The 8,814-nt window shown below is 33.6% G+C and overlaps 1 non-coding gene across 1 annotated transcript; it reads right to left on the minus strand.

Moving 5' to 3' along the window:
- Positions 1-1,126: 1,126 nt before the first annotated feature.
- Positions 1,127-1,232, minus strand: LOC120892644 (U6 spliceosomal RNA). The gene has a single exon (XR_005737430.1). It is a non-coding gene; the product is annotated as a U6 spliceosomal RNA (small nuclear RNA).
- Positions 1,233-8,814: the final 7,582 nt, after the last annotated feature.

The raw sequence follows: 8,814 nt of genomic DNA on the forward strand, positions 1-8,814 counted from the left end.
GAATGCTAATTATAAAATCTCTTATTCTCTCATGACCAGATGTAGAAATGACCAGCAATGAAGAGAAAGCTCTTCAATACAAATATATTGAGAAATGGGAAAGATGATGAAATTAACAATCTAGGATATTAAAGCAACTATTATAAATATTCTCAATATGCTCATGGAGGAAAAGGAAAACAAATACAATGAGCAAAGAAAACTATAATGTAAAATAAATGCCACATGGAACTTTTAAAATAAGAAATATAAATGAAAGTATCACTGGATGAAATTAACTAAATTAGATGCTACAGGAAAAACATTAGTTAAAATACATAGCAAAAACTTATCAAACATGACTCACACAAGAGAAAAAATTAAAAATAAATGAACAAAACATCATCTGGAGCCTCTGAGAAAAATAGAAAGACAGAGGTGGATATAAAAAAATATTTATTTGAAGAAATAATGGCAAAGAATTTTTCTTATTTAAGGAGAACTCTGAACATATTTAAAAATTCAAGAAACCCTCAGCAAGGTCAATATATAAAACAAATAAACCAAGCTGAATCTTAAGCTACATGCTGAAAAGCACTAATAAAAAGGAAACCTTAAATGCTATAAGAGATTTTTTTAAAGATCATTAGGTACAAAAACAGCAAAAAACAATTACTGCATGATACAAGTCAATGAGCATCTTTAAAGTCCTAAAAAAAAATGTGATACCCAGCAAAAATACTTTTCAAACATCAAATCAAAGTAAAGCCTTTTTCAAATATGAACACAGAGAATTTGTCACCAATAAATATATAGCATAAAAAGTGTATAAGGGGATTTTTAAGGCAGAAGAGAAACAATACTTGTTAAAAACTTGAATCTATGCAAAGAAATGAAGGGTGGCATGGAAAGGTAGGTTCAACCCACATGTTCTTCAGAATGGATGATATAAAAAGAAAACCTAAGCTGACTATCCCTAACCTTAGAGAACCAATCTTTCTGTGATCCTTGCCACTATTTCAGAACAACTGAGTCACTTATTTCTTTTGTGGCATTGAAACATTTCCTTAATTTGTCTCAGTATTTCCACCTATAAAACACATTACATGACACAGGTAAGCATTTAAAAATGTTATTTTTTTCATTTAGAGATATAAAATGTTTCATGAATTTGTGTATCATCCTGTGCAAAAGCCACACTGATCTTCTCTAGATCATTTCAATTTTAGTACATGTGCTGCCAAAACTAGCACTATCTTTTAAAAAATAAAAATTAAGTTAACAATCCTCTGGCACATCAGTTACAGATATTAAATTTTCTTTTACTATAAAATAAATCAGGCTAATTTCAGATTTTTTTAAATGTAGCATTAAATACCAGAAAACATTGGAGCAATATCTTTAAAGTCCTTTAAGAAATGCGATTCAATGATTTTATTCCTAATCCTTCAAGTTTAAAAACAAAAATAAATTTTGGAACATACAACAACTGAGTACTCATCTTCCTATAAAAACTATTAAGGAAAAAGTTCATTTGCAAAAATACTGAATAATTCAAGGACCACAATGTAATGTACATAGTTAATAGTGTGCTTTAAAACATCAATAACATATTACTCATAAAACTAACAGATTTTAAGAATCAGAGGTGACAAGAATTTGGGGGGTCATGTAATTCAGGTAGCAATGATAAACTCTTTTATAAGTCAGAATAAAGATATTTAAAGTTGATAAACAGTAAGGGATATAGATAAGTAGATAGATATCAGATCAATATAAATAATGAAATTTATAGTTCTAATAAAGAACTAAAGGAAGAGAAAGGGTTAAAAAAAGTGAAGTGAACTGAGTCAGATTTTGCTCATACTAGGGAAACACCACATTCTTTCTTAAGATAGAAATATTTCAAGGCATTACAACACCTCTGCCACCACCAACAGGCTTAGTTGCTAGTACAACCAAAATTGCTGAGTAACAAATATGCAAGAAACAATACATTAAAAGGATAATCATCAAAGCTTCTGAGGGGCAGGAATTGAGGAGCAGCTCTGCTGGACAGTATTGGCTTGAGTTTCTCCTGAGGTTGCAGTCAGATGTTATCTGCTGCTTCAGCAATCCTTCACCTTGACTGAAGCTTGAAGATCTGTTTCCAAGGCAGTTCCACCCTCTGGCTGTCAAGCTAGTACTGGCAAGTTTGTTGCTCCCCATAGTGAACTCTCTCTGAGACTGTTTGTGTGTCCTTCCAACATGGCAGCTGGCTTCCTCAAGTAAGTGCTCCAAAGGTCCAAAATAATAATGCACTTCTGACCTGGTTTAAAATATCAGACACTGTCACTGCTGCTACATTCTACAGAATATACAGGCCAAGCCCATTCCAATGTGGAAATGCTTGCATAAGGGCTTTTACAATATCATGAAGTGAGGATCTTTGGCACCCTCATTGAGAGAGTGAAAGGAAGAAGGATGCAAGACCACTCAAGGTCTGTTCAAAACTAGCAAACGACAAACCCATTGAATTAAGTTAGCCAAGCCAGGTCACAAGGCCAGCCCAGATTTGATTTGTAGGGAAACAGAATCCAACTTTTAATGAAAGGATCCCAAATCACATTGCAAGCCATGTGAGTACTCTGAAGGGAATGGTTTTGACTATCTTTGTCAAAGTCGATCACAATTTCCTATATAAACTATATTTGGACAAATTTAAGATGAACCACCTAAACTTCAGTCCCAGAGTTCTTACAAGAAATAAAACAAAGAAGAGATCCAGTTTTTAGTGGATACCCTGTCCTAGGCTTCTTTTTTGCAGTGTAAGTTATGGTTTTTACTGCATTCCTATTTTGAGACTAAGTTTTATAATAAATGGATGTTTCATTCTATTTCTCATAATGGTGAAGTAATTCTCAATTTGCTTCTTATGTGAAATTTAAGTTCCTGATGATAGGTTTTAAAGTCTTTCACTAATTTGAAAATTGACAGTTCATCACTTCCCAGTGGCACTTAATTGACATATTTTCATTTTAGTGCTTTGAAAGCCTCAGAAAAATAAAACACATTCTAAGCATCAATCTAATATGAATGCCAATCGTCCTCCCTGATATGTAGTAGAACTTGAGCCTTCACTGTTAATATCATCTACCAATTAATGTACACAGACACACATCCATCTCTATTTTGTTTTCTACAATTGTATGAATTTAGGCATTTATAACTTCACTTTACATTTTTTCTTCTATTTCTGATTATCCTAGGAGTGTAGTTGCATTTAAGCTTCCCAAATGGATTTCAAATAAAGGTCTCCTACTCCATGTAGATTGACTTAGGATTCAGCTGCTATTTTTGTAATTGATATGACAATATTGGAGCTTTGGAACAATGTACAAATGGCTAAAAATATGACTACCACTGGATTTATATCTGTCTTTATTCAACAGACTGTCATTTGAGACAATCCATTTAAATGAACCAGATTGACTTTTGTAATTTGGATTCACAAGGAAGAATTTAAGGATAAAAATCTAAGTCATGTAAAACTTTTATTATTATACTTGGTGGGCCAACTAAGAATTTTTTTCCATCAAAATCTTCTTGAGTAATAAATATCTATACCTGAAGAGGACTTTATTGACCATTTAGTCCAGGATCAGCAAACTTTTTTAAAATTATAAGATAATACTTGGGTTTAATAGTCTCTGTGGCATCTATTCAATTCTGATGATGTCATGTAAATGCAACGGTAGACAATACATAAATGAATAAGTGTGGATGGGCTCCAGTAAAGCATTATTTACTAAAACAGGAACAAGAGCCTTAGTTCGCCAACCCCTGATCTGGTCCAACATTTTAATTTTTCAAATGAGGAAATGAGTCACAAAATAGTGAAATAACTGCCCAAGGTGTCACAGTGTAGTTATAAAAGAGCTGGAAAAGAAATCTAGGTCTTTTGGACTCCAACACGATTTTCAAAACAAATTGTCAAAACAAAATGCCAAAATTTGTAGAAAAAAAGTATATGGGTATATAAGTGTGTGTGTATGTGTGTGTATATGTGTGTGTATATGTGTGTGTGTGTGTATATGTGTGTGTATGTGTGTGTATGTGTGTGTGTGTGTGTGTGTGTGTGTGTGTGTGTGTGTGTAAAGCAGCACAGCAGAAGTAAAAGTAGTCATAGTAGATGGCATCCTGCAAAAAGAGACCTTAGGAGTATACAGAAAAGTAGCATAGCTATGCAAACTATAAAAGCATTGTCCTTGAGTGGCAGCCCTTTTGGAGAGATATTGTAACTTGTCTCTTGAGATTAATATAGATACTAACTTTTTTACATTGGCCTAATTGGTATTATTTTGGGAAGTACTAATTTGTTCTGCACACTAAACTGAGAGAGTAAATGACTCCTTAAGGGCTTCCACTGTTGCCAATAGACTAATCCTAAGCAATTGGAAAAGTAAATTAGATTTTCTCAGAATAAATGTACAGATTAAAATCCTTTTAGCTCTCGACACCAAAAGGGAAAATAAATACAAAATCTGCTTGGAAGACTAAATATAGCAGAGTCAATGATGAAGAGATTTTGGATTAAATACCTACCAATGCTGGTAAATCACCTAGAGCAGAAGTAACTGCAGTGATTCAAAATTAGTGAGTAATGTAGACAGTGATTGTTCCAGAGTCATATGAGTTGGTTCAGTTTTGATACTGAACAATTTATTTTTCAGTTATTTAGTGAATATATTTATACACTGAAACATTATTAGTAACAGTTCCCACTTTTCTCCACAATTTGCTAGTGGAAATGAAACTGATTTCCTTTGAAAAAGTTATAATTACCTATTGCCTTCATAACCAATGTCTTAGCATAAAATAAATCATACATACAACCAGTAATGTTATAAAACCAATGTTATTAGAATTATAAAAGTTCAAATAATTTACTCAGTAAAATTATGCAGCAAATATTTTAAAATGGACATAGGTTCATTGTTCACATTCTGTTTAATGATTCCTAATTTAAAGTTTGGATAACTGGCCAAAAATGCACAACTTGACTACTTTGGAAAGGTAACCGCAAACTGTTATGCTTCTTATAAATAACATAAAATATTTACTTAACAATTTATTTGTCATCATAAAACTTAGAAAAGCTTTCTTGAAAAATTATTTCTTAGAAATATATCTTTCAAATAAAGTTGATGTTTTATTTGCTCTGATCTGTATCGAATTATTTGAGGAGGAATTCACAATATTTTCAATAACTTTACAACTGCCAAAGTTGTTCATGACAAAAATAATACTTTCCTCCCAAATATGTTAAGAATTCATCCAATGTATATCCATTTTATCCTTTCTAACTCGTTATTTTATGCAAAGCTTCTCAATTTCATTCCAAGAGGAGATCTCAGCGAACAGTAAGTGCTACAAAGTCGAGGCTGGATGAGCTATCAGAAAACTTCACACTTAAGTGACAAAAGCAAAGATCAGGTCATCATCAAGGTTTCTTAAATTTTGAAAACAAATATTAGAGAACTACTGCTACATGAATATTATTATGTTATCATAGGACTGTAACACTGCTTTAAAAGTTGGTATTGGAGAAAACAATAAATGAAAAATCCAAATATCTGAGAGATAGGTGTTAAGTATCATCCTTGCATAACTATTAAAACCAAATCACAATCAAAGTTAAATAATATGGGACTTATAGTGCAGGCAAGAATGAATAGACTTGCTTCCCCTTGCTCCTTTTACTAAGCGCATTCTAAACCCTAGAAACAAGGTAAACTGCTTTTAGACCCCATGACTGGAGGAAAAACACAAAGGCAAGGGTGTTAAATTTTGCCTACTCAAAAGAAGAAGGTGGGGCTAGACTGGGCATTTGCTTGCCTCAATGTAACTACAGAAGGCAGCCCCAAAAGGGTTCATTTCTGAGATGAAACAGGAGTCCCTCTGAAACAATCAGCAAACCTGGCACCACAGAAAGGAGTTCAATCAATAACCCCCCCCAACAAAAAAAACCCAACAAACAACAACAACAATTCCCACTAGACAAGTTCTTTCCTTTCCCACCATAATGAGATTCTACTGCCACTCCAAGAGACACTGGGGATAGTTAGCAGAACCAGCAGGAGGAACTCTGTCACAGTGAACAGCCTGGCGAGGAAGCCCCCTTCACTCTACTCTTTCCTATCAAGCATTAGACAAGTGCCCATATAGGAAAGATATATCCAATCATAGTAATTAACCAGGCAGTTGAGACGCTAGGGCTGGTGGGTTAACTCAGTAAGGGGAACCCAAAAGTACTAGGTAAACTTTTTCAGAGCAAACCCATAAATTCTGTTTCCTGCTGCTCTGATCTGAATGTCTGTGTCCCTCCAAAATTCATGTTGAAAACAAATTTCCGTTTTATGTTTAAGTTAGTTACCTATTTTGAGTTAATTTTTGTATAAGGAGTGAAATCTACGTCATTTTTTTCTTTTTTTCTATGGATGTTCAATTGCTCCAGTACTATTTCTTTTCTTAGAACAGCTCTCTCTCTCTCTCTCTCTCTCTCTCTCTCTCTCTTTCTCTCTCTCTCTCTCTCTCTCTCTCTCTCTCTCTCTCTCTCTCTCTCTCTCTCTCTCTCTCTCTTTCTCTCTTCTATTGAATTGCTGTGGACCTTTGCCAAAACTCAGTTGGCCCTTTTTGTCCTTGTACCATGTGAGGGCACATGAGGAACCACCATTTTGGAAGCAGACAGTCAAACCTCACCTGACACTGCATGTGTTGATCCTTTCATTTTGGATACATACTAGTGAAATCATTCAGACAGAGATCAGATGCATGTTTACTTTAAATGAAAAGAGCAAATATTTTTTCCATAGTGGTTGAGAATGTTGTTTGCTCAAAAGCAATTTGTGAGAATTCTGGTTACTCCATATTTTCATCATTTGTTATAAAAATTTTACTCACTTTTTTTCTTTTTTTTTGAGTATGTGCATGTAAAGGTGTTACATTATATTTGAATGTGCATTTTACTAATCATTATTGATTTTGAGTACTGTTTAATGTACGTATTGGTCATTCATATATCTTCTTCTCTAAAATATTTGTTCAGAATTTTGCCCATAGTCTATGTTATCTTTAATTTTATACTTACTTTTATAATTATTTAAACATTCTTGGTATAAGTCTTTAATCAAGGGTGTGTATATGGTCTGCAAATATCTCTTGTTGGACTGTTTATTCACTTAATATATGGTACCTTGATAAGCAGAACATCTGAACATTAATGAATTACACGTTTTGCCTATTCTAATTATTATTTTCAGTGTCATATCATGATCTTCTAGAATATTTATGATTTTAACTTGTATCTCCAGTTAATCTTTGTACATCATTTGAATAAGAAATCAAAATTTCTTTCTTTTCACACATTTGCCCCATTTTTTCAGTATCATTTCTTGAATAGGCTACTTTTTACTCTTAATTTTATTGGTACCTTCATAATCAATTGACTTTTCAAGTATGCCTTTATTTCTGGACTATCTATACTATTCCATTAATCTCTAAGTACTCTTACAAGTGTGCTCACCCACCGTACAGTGACCACCTTACCATTCCTTTATAGATTGATGCTAAATTCCTTGTATCTCTTGTCTGTATTCCCTGTCACCACTTCCTTGCCTTCCACTCAATTCTTACCAAAACTAAATCTGACTTCTGCCATCACTACTTCACTTAAACTCACTAAAGTCATCAGTAACTTGTATGTCATCATGACAAATAAGAAGTTTCTCAGGCCTTAACTTTCTTGGGCTTTCTGTGGTATTTGACATTGTTGATTTGGCCATTCTTTCATTTTTGAAGTTTTCTTATCTTGACTTCTGTGACCTTGCATTTTCCATTTTTTTTTTACATAATCTGATTATTCCTTTTCATGCTTTCTAGTCATCTCTTTCTTTTGGACTTTAAAATTGTCATTTTTCTGTGTTCCTCTCTAAGCTTTCTCCTCTGTCAAGACTGTACCTGAACAATTACCATCCACATGCTGATGAATGCAGACATTTTCATCTCCAGCCCAAATGACTCTCCAGTGCCTTAATCATGCATATTCAACTTCCTTACTGGGCACCTTTATTTGGATGATGCAGAAACAGCTCAAAATAGACTTCACAAAAATTAAATGCATCACTTCCAACTTGTGATCTACTGCACTCCTATCTTTCTGAGCAAAAAACCCAACTGTGTCATATTTTACCTTTCTTCTTTCACTTCTTCCTTCACCAGCACCAACTGCAACCATTTAAACAAATTAATGGCTATAATGCACTTGACAACAGTGCCTAGAAAATAAATGAAAAATAAGTCTTAGTAACTGTTAATTGGATCAGCAGAGTAGTCTTATGATGAATACTTTGAACTCCACAGCTTTAAACACAGAGATTAAATCCTGACTTTTCCACTCACAAATAATGTGAATTTGGGCAAGTTACTTAAATATTTAGTTGCTCGGTTTGCTCATCTAAAATGGAGATTATGAGTGTGTCTAGTGCAGATATTTTCTATCACTTAGTAAAATGCTTATTACAAGCAGAAAACATAGAGTATAAGAACATAAAAAGATGCATTTTTGTTATTGCTGGCACTATTACAGATATCACCCAAACTTTGGTGAGGGTTTGATGATTAAACTATTTAGAAATCCAGCAAATCCACTTGCTTCTTCCCATTTCTTCTCCCATAATTTTGGTCAACTATCCAAGCATTTCTACTCTAATTACTAGTCACCTCTTAGGTTGTTCTTTTGGCTCTAGTCTTGACCTCATCCCTCAGTTCCTTCTGACCCCAATTACACTTCCTAAA

This window comes from Ictidomys tridecemlineatus, chromosome 9, assembly GCF_052094955.1.
Source record: "Ictidomys tridecemlineatus isolate mIctTri1 chromosome 9, mIctTri1.hap1, whole genome shotgun sequence".
NCBI lineage: Eukaryota > Metazoa > Chordata > Mammalia > Rodentia > Sciuridae > Ictidomys > Ictidomys tridecemlineatus.